Source organism: Gopherus evgoodei, chromosome 6, assembly GCF_007399415.2.
Source record: "Gopherus evgoodei ecotype Sinaloan lineage chromosome 6, rGopEvg1_v1.p, whole genome shotgun sequence".
Taxonomy (NCBI): domain Eukaryota; kingdom Metazoa; phylum Chordata; order Testudines; family Testudinidae; genus Gopherus; species Gopherus evgoodei.
The window spans coordinates 110,423,155-110,442,045 of NC_044327.1; the positions used below are offsets into that span (position 1 = coordinate 110,423,155).

The 18,891-nt window shown below is 43.8% G+C and overlaps 1 protein-coding gene and 1 long non-coding RNA gene across 4 annotated transcripts in view; one reads left to right on the top strand and one right to left on the bottom strand.

Annotated features, from left to right (window-relative positions):
* NIPBL (NIPBL cohesin loading factor) overlaps positions 1–18,891 on the bottom strand; it is a 328,437-nt gene that overhangs the window by 229,256 nt on the left and 80,290 nt on the right. The gene's annotated exons all lie outside the window — the stretch shown is intronic.
* LOC115653833 lies at positions 7,465–7,859 on the top strand. The gene is made up of 3 exons (XR_004001016.1): positions 7,465–7,560; positions 7,638–7,671; positions 7,848–7,859. It is a non-coding gene; the product is annotated as an uncharacterized LOC115653833 (long non-coding RNA).

The following is an 18,891-nucleotide window of genomic DNA, read 5'->3' on the forward strand; positions in this document are numbered from 1 at the left end:
TTAATTCTTTCATTTAAAAAAAAAAATGCTGAAAGGCCAGAAGTGAAGCTGCTAATGGAGAAAAAAATTATCTTTCCACCAAACAGCACATATCTGCTTTCCCAGACAACTTAAAGCAACCACCCATATGCCACAGCAACCAAGTTTTGTGCAAACCCATCTCCTGCCCCCATCACCACTTGACACAGATTATATTGATCATAAGCTGAAGTTTATCATCACACACACATTATTGTAAATATCCAAATTATATGTCACACAGATGCACAAATCTTATAGACTCATAGACTCTAGGACTGGAAGGGACCTCGAGAGGTCATCGAGTCCAGTCCCCTGCCCTCATGGCAGGACCAAATACTGTCTAGACCATCCCTAATAGACATTTATCTAACCTACTCTTAAATATCTCCAGAGATAGAGATTCCACAACTTCCCTAGGCAATCTATTCCAGTGTTTAACTACCCTGATAGTTAGAAACTTTCTCCTAATGTCCAACCTAAATCTCCCTTGCTGCAGTTTAAGCCCATTGCTTCTTGTTCTATCATTGGAGGCTAAGGTGAATAAGTTTTCTCCCTCCTCCTGATGACACCCTTTTAGATACCTGAAAACTGCTATCATGTCCCCTCTCAGTTTTCTCTTTTCCAAACTAAACAAACCCAATTCCTTCAGCCTTCCTTCATAAGTCATGTTCTCAAGACCTTTCATCATTCTTGTTGCTCTTCTCTGGACCCTCTCCAATTTCTCCACATCTTTCTTGAAATGCGGTGCCCTGAACTGGACACAATACTCCAGTTGAGGCCTAACCAGCGCAGAATAAAGCGGAAGAATGACTTCTCGTGTCTTGTTTACAACACAGCTGTTAATGCATCACAGAATCATGTTTGCTTTTTTTGCAACAGTATCACACTGTTGACTCATATTAAGCTTGTGGTCTACTATGACCCCTAGATCTCTTTCTGCCATACTCCTTCCTAGACAGTCTCTTCCCATTCTGTATGTGTGAAACTGATTGTTCCTTCCTAGGTGGAGCACTTTGCATTTATCTTTATTGAACTTCATCCTGTTTACCTCAGACCATTTCTCCAACTTGTCCAGATCATTTTGAATTTTGACCCTGTCCTCCAAAGCAGTTGCAATCCCTCCCAGTTTGGTATCGTCCGCAAACTTAATAAGCGTACTTTCTATGCCAACATCTAAATCGTTGATGAAGATATTGAACAGAACCGGTCCCAAAACAGACCCCTGCGGAACCCCACTTGTTATACCTTTCCAGCAGGATTGGGAGCCATTAACAACTACTCTCTGAGTATGGTTATCCAGCCAGTTATGCACCCACCTTATAGTAGCCCCATCTAAATTGTACTTTCCTAGTTTATCTATAAGAATATCATGCGAGACCGTATCAAATGCCTTACTAAAGTCTAGGTATATCACATCCACCGCTTCTCCCTTATCCACAAGGCTCGTTATCCTATCAAAGAACGCTATCAGATTAGTTTGACACGATTTGTTCTTTACAAATCCATGCTGGCTATTCCCTATCACCTTACCACCTTCCAAGTGTTTGCAGATGATTTCTTTGATTACCTGCTCCATTATCTTCCCTGGCACAGAAGTTAAACTAACTGGTCTGTAGTTTCCTGGGTTGTTTTTATTTCCCTTTTTATAGCTGGACACTATATTTGCCCCCTTCCAGTCTTCTGGAATCTCCTCCGTCTCCCATGATTTCCCAAAGATAATAGCTAGAGGCTCAGATACCTCTTCTATTAACTCCTTGAGTATTCTAGGATGCATTTCATCAGGCTCTGGTGACTTGCAGGCATCTAACTTTTCTAAGTGATTTTTTACTTGCTCTTATTTTATTTTCTCTTCTAAAGCTACCCTCTTCCCGTAAGCATTCACTATACTAGACATTCCTTCAGACTTCTCAGTGAAGACCAAAACAAAGAAGTCATTAAGCATCTCTGCCATTTCCAAGTCTCCCGTTACTGTTTCTTGGAAGATTTTAAAGTTTTAAAATGTCCTCAAACATGTTAGCAATGAAGCAGTTCATTCTGAAAACCAGGACGGGCATCTGCCTCCTTTCAGTCCACTTGAGAGATCATAATAATTTCTAGTTAATTTCTTTGTTTCTGTTTTTGAAATGTTTTTGATATCTGCTACTATCAAGGCTGATTCCCCACTCTGTCACTTTGAGTACAGAAGGTGGGGGCCCGCAAGGATTCTAAAATTAATACTGGCCACCCCAGGCTTGTATTAAACTCCCAAGGTTACAGCTTTTCTCTGATCTTGGATGGGTAGATGCTGCAACTCCCAAATGCAAAAAACCCTTTGAACCCAGGAAAGAGTACTTGGGAATTCCTCCCCATGGGGTACCCTCAAGCTCTTTCACCCCACCTCTGGGGAAGAGCTCAGGAAAAAGAAAAAAAAAAAAAGGAAATTAGCTGTTGCCAGCTGCTAATTAAACAATGTATGCACAAACCTCTTAGGACACAAAAACCCAGTCCTGTTCTTAAAAAAGGTAAATTTTATTAAAAAAGAAAAGAAAGAAAATACAGCTGGAACTTCAGCTATTTCTAGATTTTAAAAGAGCAAATATAATAATTAAGCATCAAAAGTGGTTTTCTTGAGGTCCATCTTAATAGTTACAAGCAAAACAAAGGCATTTGGGGGTTAGCACAGAGGAGACCAGAAGTTAAAGAAATAAAAGAAATAAACCAATCACGTCTTCCTAGATATTTCCTAATCTACTTACATATCTGGGGGTTTCAAATGAATAGTTTCTAGGTATGATCTGTTGATTTCATACCTGGCCCACAGCTTTTACAGCATAGTCCCGCTCTATCCTCTCTCTCCAGAGAGCAGACAGACAGACAAAGGGCAAATTTTTTCCCCAATTTTAAAAAGTTCTGGCCCTCCCATTGGCTCTTTTGGTCAGGTGCCCACTCCCTTCCATTTACCTATGGGCTTTTTTAACTCTTTACAGGTAAATCAAGTAGAGAACAGCTACTAACAGGGATTTTGTAGCTAACTGACAAGCTGGGTGTCCATAAAAGGGAGCTACCCCTCCCCACCTTTCATTTATTATAGCTACACTTCTAAAGGGCCAGAGTATCCAGGTGATGAATTTTGCCCTCTTGTTAAGATAAGTCTGGTAACACAGAAAGCAGTCTGTACACTCCCTTGAAGGTCCACATACTACTGTTGGGGAACCTAAAATTATCCTAGATCAATCTGGTCTTATCTTCTTTCTCAATCGCTGGATGAAACAAAAGGGGGGAAAGCATAGATCAGACCCTTTCCCCAGTTCAGGAGGAAAGCATCTTATGTGTCTTCCTGCTCTTGGCTAAATAAAACAGGGATACTTCAAATTCTGTCTGGTAGCAAGGAGATCAATGTCCAAGAACTCACAAAGATTGAAGATGTCTGTAACTGATTTATTTAATGACTATTTCTGCAGATCCGTAACATGTCTGCTCAGTTCAGCTCTGAGGCTATTGACCTTGCTTGCTACATATAGAGCTACAGGATAAACACAGGACTGGCTACACCAATCCCATAAATTGAGTGCTTCTTTCACAGCTGGAAAGGATGAAGCTCTCCCTGTTCCTTCACATACATATACTCTCTTGTATTATCTACCATCACTGACACTACCTTGATGCTGGATGTAATACAGAAAAGATCTGAGTACCCAACAGATTGCTCTCCATTCTAAAATGTTTATAGACTCATAGACTCATAGGTCAGAAGGGACCAATATGATCATCTAGTCTGACCTCCTGCACAAGGCCACAGAACCCTACCCATCCACTTTTATAGAACCCCTAAATCCAGGACTGAGTTATTAAAATCCTCAAAACTGGTTTGAAGACCTCAAACTGCAGAGAATCCACCAGCAAGCGACATATGCCCCACGCTGCAGAGGAAGGCAAAAAACCTCCAGGGCCCCTGTCAATCCGCCCTGGAGGAAAATTCCTTCCCGACCCCAAATATGGCGATCAGCTAAACCCTGAGCATGTGGGCAAGACTCACCAGCCAGCACCCAAGAAGGAATTCTCTGCAGTAACTCAGTTCCCATCCCATCCAACATCTCCCCGCAGACCATTGAGCAGACTTATCTGGTGATAATCCAAGATCAATTGCCCAAATTAAACTATCCTATCATAACATCCCCTTCATATACTTATCAAGCTTAGTCTTGAAGCCAGAAAAGTCTTTTGCCCCCACTACTTCCCTCGGAAGGCTGTTCCAAAACTTCACTCCCCTAATGGTTAGAAACCTTCGTCTAATTTCAAGTCTAAACTTCCTAATATCCAGTTTGTACCCATTCGTCCTCGTGCCTACATTAGAACTAAACTTAGATAATTCCTCTCCTTCCCTAACGTTAACACCCCCGATATATTTATATAGAGCAAGCATATCCCCCCGCAGCCTTCTTTTGGCTAGGCTAAACAAGCCAAGCTCTTTGAGTCTCCTTTCATAAGGCAGGTTTTCCATTCCTCGGATCATCCTAGTAGCCCATCTCTGGACCTGTTCCAGTTTGAATTCATCCTTCTTGAACATGGGACACCAGAACTGCACACAATATTCCAGATGGGGTCTCACCAGCGCCTTATATAACGGTACTAACATCTCCTTATCCCTGCTGGAAATACCTCACCTAATGCATCCCAAAATCGCATTTGCTTTTTTAACAGCCGTATCACATTGGCGGCTCATAGTCATCCTGCTATCGACCAATACCCCAAGGTCCTTCTCCTCCTCCATCACTTCCAATTGATGCGTCCCCAACGTATATCTAAAACTGTTATTATTAATCCCTAAGTGCATGACCTTGCACTTTTCACTATTGTATTTCATCCTATTACTCTTACTCCAGTTTACAAGGTGGTCCAGATCTTCCTGAATAGTATCCCTGTCCTTCTCCGTGTTAGCAATACCCCCCAACTTTGTGTCATCCGCAAACTTTATTAGCACATTCCCGCTCTTTGTGCCAAGGTCGGTAATAAAAAGGTTAAATAAGATCGGTCCCAAAACCGATCCTTGAGGGACTCCACTAGTAACCGCCTTCCAGCCTGACATTTCACCCTTCAATACGACCTGCTGGAGTCTCCCCTTGAACCAGTTCCTTATCCACCTTACAAATTTCATATTCATCCCCATCTTTTCCAATTTAACTAACAGTTCCCCATGCGGAACCGTGTCAAACGCCTTACTGAAATCGAGGTAAATTAGATCTACCGCATTTCCTTTATCTAAGTAATCCGTCACCTTCTCAAAGAAAGAGATCAGATTGGTTTGGAACGATCTACCTTTAGTAAATCCATGTTGCAATTCGTCCCAATTACCATTGACCTCTATGTCCTTGACTAATTTCTCCCTTAAAATTTTTTCCAAGACCTTACATACTACAGACGTCAAGCTAACAGGCCTATAATTACCCGGATCACTTTTATTCCCTTTCTTAAAAATAGGGTCTACGTTAGCAATCCTCCAGTCGTACGGCACAGCCCCCGAGTTTATCGATTGCTTAAAAATTCTCACTAACGGGCTCGCTATTTCACTCGCCAGTTCCTTTAATATCCTCGGATGGAGATTGTCTGGGCCCTCCGATTTTGTCCCATCAAGCTGTTCAAGTTTGGCCTCTACCTCAGTTGCGGTAATATCCACCTCCATATCCACATTCCCACTTATCATCCCTCCATCATCGCTAAACTCCTCACTCATCTTATTAAAAACTGAGGCAAAGTACTTATTTAGATATTGGGCCATGCCTAGGTTGTCCTTAACCTCCATTCCATCCTCAGTGTATAGCGGCCCCACTTCTTCTTTCTTTGTTTTCTTCTTATTTATGTGGCTGTAGAACCTTCTACTATTGGTTTTGATTCCCTTTGCAAGGTCCAGTTCAATGCGGCTTTTAGCCTTCCTCACTTTATCCCTACATGTTCTGACCTCACCAAGGTAGCTTCCCTTATATGTAGTCTCCTCTTGAGAGCTCCAATGACTATTTCGGAGGCATTAAAGGTGAGCTAGAAGGTTGAACTGTACCACTTTCAGAACATTTGTACATTGAGTTCACCATGTCAAGGACAGCAGTATTTCTTCCTGGATGGTCAACTCGGTCAACATATTGCTTGTATTTGGTCCGTAATTTAATACCAGCAGGTACTACAGAGTTCTTGTTGTGAGCTGATATGTCGTACGTGGCTAAAGCCAAGAGGACCATAAACAGCTCAGAAGAACATTACTGTTTGAGTATAATTTTGACAGGGCTACGGCAGATTGAAGTTTCAGAAATCCTTCTCCTGGCAGACCTGTTCTCTCCTCCTGAGAGTCAATAACTGCTCCTATGAATGGGATTCTTCACGTAGAAAAAAGGGATTTTTTTCATATTTATCAAGAGTTCTAACCTCTCAGAGATGGAATGTGTAATGTATGTCTTTGAAGAAGGCATCTTTCAGTGAGCCTTTCATGAGCCAACAGTCAAAATAAGGGTAAACAAAAACACCCTGCAGTCTTAAATGAGCCACTACTTCAACTAGGCACTTGTAAATACCCTAAGGCAGTAGACAGGATAAATGACAAGATCTTGTCATGACTTGACTTTGGAACCAACTGTACAGTCTTGGAACCTGAAACTGGAGCCAGGACCAGAGTTTTTTTGCATGGAGCTTTGAGACCCAGAGGTGTCCAAGAGCAATAACAGTTTTTCGATCTTGTGCTCGTACCCTGTATAGATATCAGATCTGCTGGGCTTTGAACTTCTTGGAGCAACAGAGCTTGCACGTAGGCTCATCAAAGCCAAGTATCTAGTACAGGCATTTGATGTCAGAAAGACTGATGGACAAGAGCCACACCTTTTAAAGCCAGGTCTTTTCATCTTTGGATCCACCATGGAACTAGTACCATAGATGGAACTGAAGAACTAACTGCTATTAACTATACTAAGAACAAAATTTTTCTTTAACTCATTGACACTACACCATGTTACGTTAATACTGAATTACACTAGAGAAAAGGCACTAATATCTTCCTGACAGAAGGATCTGTATCAGAGGGATCCAGAGAAATTCATGATCATCTGCTGCTGTGATTTGAAGGAACTGAAATGGCAGAGGGTACACACCCTCTTTTATAACCTCACCTTCAGAATGTTCAGGAATGCAGAGGGGTCAGGTAGAAGCTGCATATGAACACTCCAACAGATACTGCTATAAAAAGGTGTACCATCTCAGCTGTACCCGCTGGCACATCCAAGCAGTCAGAATATGTAAAAGACGCTTAAAATAATACACCATAATAATATCCAAGATGGTGTTAAAAATTTTGAACAAAGTATAAAGTACTTAACGATACCCAAGCAGTGTTCCCTCTAATTTTTCCCACCCATGTGCGAAATGAATTTTATGTACACCAATGTATGTGTGACACTTCACCTTCACATAGGTGCACATAAAATTCATGTGGTGGGGGGGGTCAAGGGGTTCAGATTGTGGGAGGGGACTCAGGTCTGGGGCAGAGGGTTGATGTGCAGGCGTGTGAGGACTCCGGCTGGCGTGCAGGCTCTGAGGTGCGGGTGAGGGATCAGGAGGTATGGCAGAGGGTTGGGGAGGAGTTGAGGGCTCCGACTGAGGGTGTGGGCTCTGGGGTGGGACTGGAGATGAGGGGTTTGGCGTGCAGGAGGGTGCTTCAGGGTTATGGTAGGGAGAGAGGACTCCCCCCGGCTCTCTCTCCCAGCTTCAGCACTTGAGCTGGGGTGGGAAGAGGCGCCTCTCCCCACTGCAGCAGCTCTGGGGCTGGGGCCACAGAATAGGCATGCCTCCTCCAGCCCCTGCAAGTCCAGGTCAGGGCTGGGTGCAGGGAAGAGTGCCTCGGCTGCAACAGGTCCAGGCAAGGCTAACCCGGCCGCAGCTGGGTCCAGGCCGGACTATCCTGGCAATGGCAGGTCCAGGCCATGGCATAGTTGGAGCCAGGGGGCTGCCTCAACAGGTTGGGAGTTAGGTTAGGTTGGGACCAGGGGAGGGGTGCCTCTCCCCTGGCCGGGGCAGGTCCCTAGGCAGGTTCCCTGAGAACCTGCGCAGTGCTAAATAGGGTGCCACGCAGCTTACAGGGAACTTAGTACCCAAGTCTAGAAATATTTATATCACATACATGAATCTAAACGGTAAATCTATTAGATAATATGAAAAACACTTGTGCCAAACTCCTACCTGAGACATATCCAACCCACAGTCATGTTCATAATTGAGAAGTATAAAATAGCTGTGTATTGCATTTAATTGTGATCCATCCTACAAGACAATAAATGTTTTCTAAATTTAAACTTACTATTAGGATTGGTTGAATGCTCACTAAATGTATTTGAGTATCAGTCTATATCCATTAGTCTGTACTTGAGTATCAGAGAAGTAACCGTATTAGTCTGGTGGCACCTTAAAGACTAACAGTTGTATTTGGGCATAGGCTTTCTCGGGTTAAAAAAAAACAACACACATTTCTTCAGATGCATGGTTTGTTTTAGATTATACCAGTGGAATTCTTCAAACATATTTGCTGAATAATATTTGATCAGCCACAGAGCTGGCTGAATCTCACAAAAAAGTTTCAAATTATATATTACCAATACAATCAAATGTCAATTACTATTTGATCAACTCTCATTATCACATCCATGGATTTTGTAATACCTTCCCCCTCCCTTTTCCCTTGATTACTCTTCTTTTCCATAACACAACGTGCTACATCCTTTTCTTCAGCTTCTGTTTCTTTTTCCTTTTCACATCCTTTCAACTGCTTGGGAAGGGAAAAATTCTGGGATCATAACTAGGATGCTGTTCCCAGGCCTTAAATCGGGGCTCTGTTTTTAAATACATGCTTCTCAGTAGTGGGAGTTTGTTGGTGGAATATGGTGAGTGTCAAGTCTTGTTTCTGAAGAGGAGTATTCTCTCTTGCAGTGTTCTCCCCTCCTACCCCAGAGCTGAGATGAATCCAATGAGGACTTTACCACCTGTCCCTCTGCCAGTATCCTAGTTGCTGCACTTCCACTACTTTAACCATCCCTTACCATCATTTTGAGTCCCCATCACCATTGATTAGCTCCAGTGCTGCACATTTCCAAGAAGAAGCAGAATAAAATAAATCTTGTCAGTTTAACTGCTGCTCACAGGAATTAGAGAGGGAGAGAAATACGATCAGACTTTGGTCAGTTTTCAATCTATTACAGTTTGTGGAGCTCTGTCTGCAGTTTTGGGAAGACAGCACAGCATTTATTTAGCCTACAGTTGGACCTTGGTTGCATATGAAAATTATATTTGCAATAATAAAGGCTAGAAATTTACTTTTTTTAAATGACAGCTACTTAGATGCTACGTAAGTTAATGGCGCTTGCCTAGGAAAGTATTCTAAGTATTCTACCGATCCTGAACAGGTAGATTTTCAAGCCAGGATTATATCACACTATAAGCACTTATGGTTGGGTAATAGGACATGCTCTTCTTGTACTATTGGTACAATAGGCCAAATATATGCTCCAACTGTAAAAACTTGCTCCTGAAAGATGCACTTTTTTCCCTTTTGTTAAGAATACAAGTTTTGTCTACTGCTAGACATTTTGTACCACCCCTTCAATTAGATAAAGTTATGTTTGTACAGTTCACATAAATCAAAGCCCCACAAATTCCATGACTCTGCACTTGAGGAAATGACTACACATGCTCTATGCCTTCCCAGTCCCAAAGATACAGAGCCAGGAAAAAGAAGGGGTCATCATGACTCTTGCTAAAGGGAGATCCTGAAATGAAAGAAACTGAATAAGAACATAGAGAAATACCCTATCTCCAATCCTGCCCTCCATCCCAATTTACACACTGCCTATCCCTTTCCCATAACAATATTTCAAGTGGCTTAACCTGGCCCCTATGTACTGCTACCTCCCATACTGCCCCCACCCAAATCATAGAAAGACCAGAAATAAAATCTTCCATATTTTCACCCTGTAGATGTCTCTGGTTCCTACTATCCATCACAACTTTTACGTTGTCAATATCGATTTCTGTGGTGGACTACAAATTGCTTAGCATCATTAACCATTTTAAAAAAGCAGTTTCAATATGTTTTGATATTAAATTCAGTAACTTCTATTTCTTTGTTACTCAAACTATTCTATGCAATGAGAAAAACTGCAGTTTTCTGCAGAATCCAGCACTGGCTTGCCAAATAAGCAAAGTGTGGAGAAAGCCTGATGCAGAATTTACATCCCAGTTATTCAGATTATATTTTCATAAATGGCATTTTCCTTACACAACTGATTTATACAAATGATATAGTTTAAGTTATTGGCGCTCAATTAAAATTAATGCTAATGAATCCTGGAGTTATGTGGTGCTTATTTATCACAGTGGTTATATCAATATATGATCCAAAAGATACTTCGCATTAGTTGTTTGGTACACAATTTCATAAGTGTAAACTACTAAAATTAATTCTCACATTAATCCAACATGGCAAAACAGGGAAAAAAACAATCACTAAAAAAAGGAAAGCAGGAGATTGTGGATTACTGGGCCCAAGATGTAGAAACAAAGGACTAATATCAGTTTCAGTGGAAATGTCAAAATAGGTCATACAAGCCTTTGCCTTATCAATGGGGAAAAAAGTTCTGTTCTTATTTCAAGTTAGCTAATTCTAGTGAATATAAAGCAGTTTGGAGTTCTGACCCAAATTAACAGTTTGAGTTGAATACTGTGGGGGAGCCTAATCTTAATTCAGTCTGCTAAATTGTATCAAAACTATAAACTGCTTTGTCTTCATTAGGATTTTACCTCAAGTTAGCTAATTTGAGTTAGGAACACAACTCTTTTCCCAGTGATGACAGTGTCTTAGGCCATGTCTACCTCTAAAATTTTGCAGCGCTGGTTGTTACAGCTGTATTAGTACAGCTGTATAGGGCCAGCGCTGCAGAGTGGCCACACTTACAGCAACCAGCGCTGCAAGTGGTGTTAGATGTGGCCACACTGCAGCGCTGTTGGGCGGCTTCAAGGGGGGTTCGGGGAACGCGAGAGCAAACCGGGAAAGGAGACCAGCTTCGCCGCGGTTTGCTCTCGCGTTCCCCGAACCACTCTGCAAACGGCAGGGAAGGAGACCTGCTTGCTCGGGGGTTCGGGGAACGCGAGAGCAAACCGGGAAAGGAGACCAGCTTCGCCGCGGTTTGCTCTCGCGTTCCCCGAACCACCCTGCAAACGGCAGGGAAGGAGACCTGCTTGTTCGGGGGTTCGGGGAACGAGAGAGCAAACCGGGAAAGGAGACCAGCTTCGCCGCGGTTTGCTCTCGCGTTCCCCGAACCACCCTGCAAACGGCAGGGAAGGAGACCTGCTTGCTCGGGGGTTCGGGGAACGAGAGAGCAAACCGGAAAAGGAGACCAGCTTCGCCGCGGTTTGCTCTCGCGTTCCCCGAACCACCCTGCAAACCACAGGGAAGGAGACCTGCTTGCTCGGGGTTCGGGGAACGCGAGAGCAAGCCAGGGAAGGAGACCAGCTTGATTACCAGAGGCTTCCTCAGGTATGCTGGGATACCTGCTTATTCCACGGAGGTCAAGAAAAGCGCTGGTAAGTGTCTATACTTGATTACCAGCGCTGGATCACCAGCGCTGGATCCTCTACACCTGAGACAAAACAGGAGTACGGCCAGCGCTGCAAACAGGGAGTTGCAGCGCTGGTGGTGCCCTGCAGATGTGTACACCTCCTAAGTTGCAGCGCTGTAACTCCCTCACCAGCGCTGCAACTTTCTGATGTAGACAAGCCCTTAGTGGCATATAATGTCTAATACTGTTAAATATTTTTATTAAAAACTTGAAGTAGAATGTATCATATTTCCATATAATCTGAATCTTAAAAAATCATGACAGAATTTAGATACCACATTTCCTTGTTAAATTAGAGAAAAGAGATTAAAAACAATAAGGAGATTCAGATCTTTCAAAACCTTATAAACAAACCCTTGTCCTTCCTGGAGTAAAATAGCAAAGTAAAGTATAACAATTTTTTTTTAAATGCAGGGTTCACCATCCTCCCCAAACCAAAACTCAAACCTCTGTACATGTCATAGTGAAATCCAGTTCCTGAAAAGTGCTCCTATAATCTGAAAAAATATTTGAGAGATAAAGGGAGAATCGAATGCCCACCTTTTCTTTGAACGATGAACATGTCTCTCTTTAATCTTACATTGCTAAAGCTAGCCATATAGTCTCTTCTGGTCAAAACTAGTTATTGAAATAGTTTCTAGTAAAAAGCCTTGCTTTCTTAGGGACTGTTGTCCAGCCAGAGGCGAAGGTCGAAACTTCTATAAGGTGTGGGGGATGAGAGGGTGGGAGTATGGCTGTCCATGAGGGGACTGGAGAATGGTGGCTTCCCCAAACAGATGCATCATGCTCACATCTTAGGAGGAACAGAGACCTTTTTGCTTCCCCCCCCATCCTTGTCCCCCAAATATCCTCTATGAAATCTTCTTTCCAATTCTCTGCAGATGGGTTGAGCTGAGATGGCACCTGCAAGCGCTGAAGACAAAATTGCCTCTTTGGGTAGTCCTATACTGCAGCTGGGAGGTGTTATGTCCAGTAGGGGCGGGCAGACAGACTCCAGCTTGCTAAAAATAACAGCATAGTTGTTGTGGCACTGGGAGTGGTTTGGCTAGCCAACTGAGTTCAATGCCTCTCAGCCTTCTAGGTCTGGGCACCTAGCCTGAATCGCTGCCAGTGCTGCAACACTGACAATTTTCAGCACACTACAGTCTACCTACCTATGCTGGGAATCAGATCTCCCAGCTACAAAGTAAACATAGCTTTTAAATGCTCCAGTGCTGGTGAGTGGAAGCGAGAGAGAGAGAGAGAGAGAGAGAGAGAGCACGCACGTGCACTAGCATTTAAGCATGCTTGTTTTAGGCATGCTGCTAGCACATATCTGAGAAACTGAGTAGACTGGGTCTCACCTGAAAATGGTAGAGGCAACACTGTTTGTATCTATGGATCAAAACTGCATGTGCTGCCTCTCCACAGAGGTACTGGCACTGGGTGGAACAAAAGAAACTTATGCGGTTTGCCTGATCCACTTGGAAACACAAGACCAAGCCCTGGAGAAGGAAAAACTTCTCAGAAAGTTTCCCTATTTGAGGGTAAAGGTGAAACTTTCTTCTTTACATCCTCTCCCCTTCTCTCAGTGATTCCTTGGAGTCAATGCTTCCCTCACACTTCAGCCAGAAGGGGACTACAATATTTAGATGTATGAGCTGTGCAGCACAGAATTGGTGCTGCCAGAGGAATCAGCCATAACATGTGCGACAAGCCAAACCTTGCAGGATAACAAGACAAAGCTTTCAGGTTATCAGTGCTTCCTCTAGTGTTGCAGAGACTACAAATCATTGTGTGGCTAGAAGTCAGATAGAACAGACTTGAATATACATTTGAAGGCTTTCTTCCAATCATTCCCACTGTTAGAAAGGGTACAGCTGCTTCAACTGCTAGTGACAGAAACATCTGGGTTCATGAGAATCAGCAAAGGTTTTACATATAGGGAGAAAATAATATAATCCAAAACTGAAGGTCTTCTGTCTCCATATGTAGCTGATAGGAAATATAACCAAATGTCTAGACTAGTATAGAAGATTAAAGAGAATTATGTGTTAACTATAAATTAATATATAAATTGGCATGAGGGAACACAGTCCAGGCAGTATCATCATAGAATGACCTGGCAGATAGGATCTAATGATTGATTCTAGTATGCAAACTTTATATCTAACTGTATTCATATACAGTACAGTATTAAATATTAGTAAAGAGGGCAGCAACATGTCTTTCTGTTAGACTGTTCAGAGGAAAATACACTTAGAAAAATAATACATTTGAAGAAAAGTTAAGATAACTGCGTGCATTCAGTTTGTATCTCAATGCAATGATGGGGACCTAAGTTTCTAACAAATATGTAAGGGGTGCTGTAGAATAGACAGGGATCAACTATGGACACAAGACAAAGTTGCCTGGACAACCCTAATTTGGCCCTGTTAAGCACCTACTTGCATCAAGGCTGTCATCCCACATGGTGCCTGGTAGCATCTGCTCCAGTGCAAGTGCATCCCTGTCTGAGTTTTCCCAAATGGGTTTTCAATTAGGCTTTTATGTACTGAAGAGTGCTCCTCCAGGGGTCTAATATACGTAACCTAAGGCTGAATGTGGTATGCAAGCAAGCCTTCACCCCAGCAGTAAATTTTAGACCTTATCTATATTTGCCGTGGCATGTAGGGTAAATGTACCTACATTCAGCAGTGAATGCCAGGCTGTGTAACACTCTATGGAGCCTGTAGCTACACGCATCAGTAAAAGACTCCAGCAAGGCAGAGGAAGAAGAGAGAGGAAAGGCTCTGACAGGAGAGAGTTAGCAGCACCTTTCTTCGCTGCCCGAGTCTTTCCCTTCAGCAAGGAGCCTCGCCAAATATAAATGATAATAAAGAACGGCTACTTATTCTTCAATATGTTCTACTCACTGTGGATCCTACTGTAGATTTACATAAACCTCACATGCATGACATCGGAGTTTAACAGCAGTGGCTGTAAAGGCCATGCCTGTGACTTGTGTCTCTTAACGCTCCCACACAAGGGCATAATGCGTGGGGCTACTACTACCTTCCCTCAGTCCCCTTGAAATTCACTACCTGTGCAAGCTGAAGATTCCATAAAGCAGAGATGATGAAAGGTGAGTCATGGGATCCACACTGACTACAACATCTCAAAGAACCAAAGCTGCTGTAGGGTAAGTAACTTCTTTCTTCAAGCACATAGTGTGGATCCCATTGTAAGTGACCAGCAAGTAGCATCTCCTCAAGATGGCGGGAATGAGGAGTTCCAGCTTTAATCATTTGAACAATAATTGCAGTAATGCTCTCCAAAACTTGGCATATGTCCTAGAAGCTTAGTTGAAGGTATAATGTTTGACGAAAGTCAGTGGATTACCTCACATTGCTGCTTTACCAATTTCTGATAGTGGTACATTTCTGAGGCAGGTGGATGATGCCACCTGAGTTCTGATGGAGTGAGCCTTAGTGTTCAATGGGAGAGGTACATCAGACAACTGGTAATACTGAAGACACAGTGTTATTCTGAAAGTCATTTGGATAAGATGGCCTGTCCTTTCTAACACCCAGCAGTAGCCAGAAACAGATGAGTGAGAGTCTGACTTGTCTGGTCCTGTCAATGTAATAACGCAAAATCCAGAACTTATCTACTGGGTGCAGTTTCTTTGCTCCGAATGCTAACTATGGTTTTGGCAAGAAGACAGATAGGCCCCTCATCTAAACTAGTCAATCTAGTAAATTTTAGACCTTGTCTAGACTTGCAGTGGTTTACACTTGGGGATTAGGTTGCATTAAGTCTTATGATGCCAACCCTACACTATACATTGTTATAAACGATGTTGCTCAGAGGTATGAAAAATCCACAATCCTGAGCAATGCAGTTATACCAACCTAACTCCCGGCATAAACAGCGCTATGTCGATGGGAGGACTTCTTCTGTAAACATAGCTACTGCCTCTCATGGAGATGGATTAACTATGCCAATGGAAGATTCTCTCCTGTCAGCATAGTACTGTCTTCACTTCAGCACTACAACAGCACAGCTGCACCTGTGCAGCTTTTTAAGTGTAGACCAGCCCTTACTATCACATGTGGAAGGGGGTACAGTGTGCAGGAAGGGGCTCAGGTCAGGGGGTTGGGGTGCAGAAGAGGTGTGGGGGGGTTGGGATGCAAGAGGGGTTCAGGGTGTGGGCTCCGGCCCAGCACCGCTAACCTTGAGAGGCTCCAGGGTGGCAGCGGCATGCAGCGAGGCAAAGGCAGGCTCCCTGCCTGCCCTGGCCCCGAGCTGCTCCCGGAAACAGCCGGCACCACATCCCTGTGGTCCCTGGGAGATGGGGGAGAGGGCTCTGCATGCTGCCCTCGCCTGCAGGTACCTTCCCCAAAGCTCCGATTGGCCACAGTTCCCCTGCCCACGGGGCCGTAGTTTGCCCATCCCTGTGTGTTAGATGATCAGATCCAGGCAGTCCGGGAACTGGATAAGTGGTTGAATGGACATCTGCAGTATGACAGCAAAAACTGCCTTGACAAATTTGGGGCTATAAGAATGATCAAAGCTTTGTCTCTTCTGACTTTGGAAACAAGCTGGGGGAAGGGGGAAAGAGAGGAAGTGGGAAATCAGGGGACACCATGGGAAGGCATATAGGAGAGCTTTAGGACTTGAAAAGGCAGGCATCTGGTAGTGAGTGACCTGGACTCAAGACTTCCTCTGGAGCAGTAATAATGACTGTTTTTCCAACCAACATCAATGCCTATCAATAATGGAATAATGGCTGTATGATGGACCTCCACAGTGGCCACAGATGGCCAACTTCCTGAGCAGATAAACTTGTTGCTGACTCCTGGGAGATGAAGCGCCATCAAAATTTATCCCATGTTGGAGGCATCACTGCCAGAACTTGATAGCATTCAGAGAGAGGGGCAACAAATATGCACCGCCTTGTTTGTTTATATAGTGCATTGTAAGTGTGTTTTCTGTCAGGATTTGCACTGTGGAGTTTTAAAGAACAGGAAAGGAAGGCTATGCAAGATTAGTCTGATGGCTGATCTCCTGGACATGTCTTCTGGGGACCTGGGCACCTGCATTCGTAGATGGTCCAGGTGAGCTTGCCCACTAGTCCCTGACATTTCTGTTAGAGTCTTTGCTGGGATAGGGCAGAAAATATTACCTGTCAGCCCACATTTGTGGATTCCTTCCACCAGCTCAGGTCTGTGCTGACATGAAATGAAACCAGGGACCTTCCTGCACATTTGCTGTTTTGAGCAAGAGTTGGAGAAGTTGCAGGTGAAGTCCAGCAAGCAGTGTCATTTATGTGCGTGCCAAGATATAGCCTAGTAGTCCCAGATAGAATCAAGCTTGGCTACAATGGTTGCAGCTATCTGTGTTAGGATAAGAGACTATTTTTCATAGTCCACTAGGAGTCCTAACTGAGAGAACAGGGAGAAGACACATTGTAGGCATGCCACCATCATCTGCTGGGATCTGCCCCAGTCAGGGTATTCATGTTTATCTTTTTTCCTGAGATGTGCCACCACTATCGCTAAGCACTTTGAAGACTCTATGCTATGGAAGGGCAAATGGCGGTACCTTTTACTGCTAATGATTGGGCCCTAGTGTGAATTACATGTACTTCCTGTGGGCCAGATGGATAGATATGTGGAAATAGGCATCTTAAAATTGAGAGCCATGAACCAGCCTTGAGCCTAAAGCAATGGAATAATGGATGCAAGCACTACCATCCTGAATCTAAGGTGGTGAACACATTTGTTTAACCTTTTCTAAACCAGTGGGTGAAGAGCCCCTCTCTTCTTTAGAGTAAGGCTATATCCGAGTCAGAAGCCTCTTCCTTTGTACTCCTGCAGTGCATCATCTATGATTCCTAGATGAAGCAAGGAAGCCATTTGTTTGTAACAGGCTGTCATGAAAAGGGTCCATGGAGGACAGGGAATGTGGGTTATGGAAGTTGAAATATATAAGATTGTGTAACGGGGTTCGCTCACCATGGTTGCACCTCCTGCTCATTGTCTTGGGAATTAGTTCTGCATGGTAGTGTGCCCTCTTCGGGTGATACTACACCGCTGTCACTCCTGCTCTAGGTCCCACATCTCTCCAAGGACCACAGCATCCTCTTCAGTGACAAAGCCCTCCGTCCGTGTCACACACTGTGCTCTCCCCTTCTGTGGGACCTGCACTCTACTGTTCAGCCACTTCCTTCGTGGCTACTGCAGCAACTTGTCTGGCCACTTCCTCCTGGCCCCAGCATTCTCTTTGCCCTTGCCTCAGGACCTCAGCCTGCAAACCCCAGCAGGCAGCCTGGAGCTATCTCCCACTCCCAGCATTGCTCTGTCCAGGGTGCTGGCAGTTCTCTCAGCCCTCCAAAGACACAGTCCTTCCTCCCTGGGCTCCCAGCAGAGAACTGCCTTCCTCTGCTCTGCAGCTCCCTTTTTTATATGGGCCTGCTTGGCTGCCTCCTGTGAAAGCTCCCTAAGGCTGCTTTTAACCCCTTTTCTGGCTTGGTAGAAAAGAGTAAGGTAGTTCTTGAAGATGGAGACAAGCTCTGGATTGACTCCAGCATGACTTGATGCTCTCATAAAATCTGCTGCCTCAAAGATCACTGGGGCTGGTCAAGCAGGTAGAAAACAGGCACTCCTTGGAGAATATAAGCTCACTTTTTTTTTTGTTGGTAATCAGGCTGTCAAGCCCCAGGAATAGCTTTTGCTAGAACTGGTACTTGTATTGATTTCTAAAAGAATATTGTATACAGGTCCTCAAGGACTGCAGTGTGGCTCTCAAATCCTCAAGAGAATGGAGCACTGTATCTACTCTCTGGCTAAAGAACTCCATTCCCTCAAAGAGAAGGTCATCTGTAGGTGCCTGTATCTCACATGGTATGAGCTTAGACATGCGATACCTGAAATCGTACAGTCCACTTCTTTTTGACAGCTGTGGCCATTGACCTTGTGGCCTATCAGAAGTGTCCATGCTACCTGTAACGATGTTGTCATGACCATCCAGCCTTCTTTAATGGTTTCCCATAACCCACCCATTTTCCTGAAAGCTTTCTGACAGGAAGAAAGTGACCCTCTCCTCAATGAGGTAATTATATTTGGTGAACATGGCCTGATAGTTTGTCTGCTGAAGCTAGAATAAGGTTGATGAATATGCCTTGCATCCAAAAAGGTCCAGCTTCTTAGGGTCTTTGTCGTTAGGAATAGAGCTGGGTGGCATTTTTCAGATGTATAGTTTATTTGCTGAAAAATGCAGTTTCGGT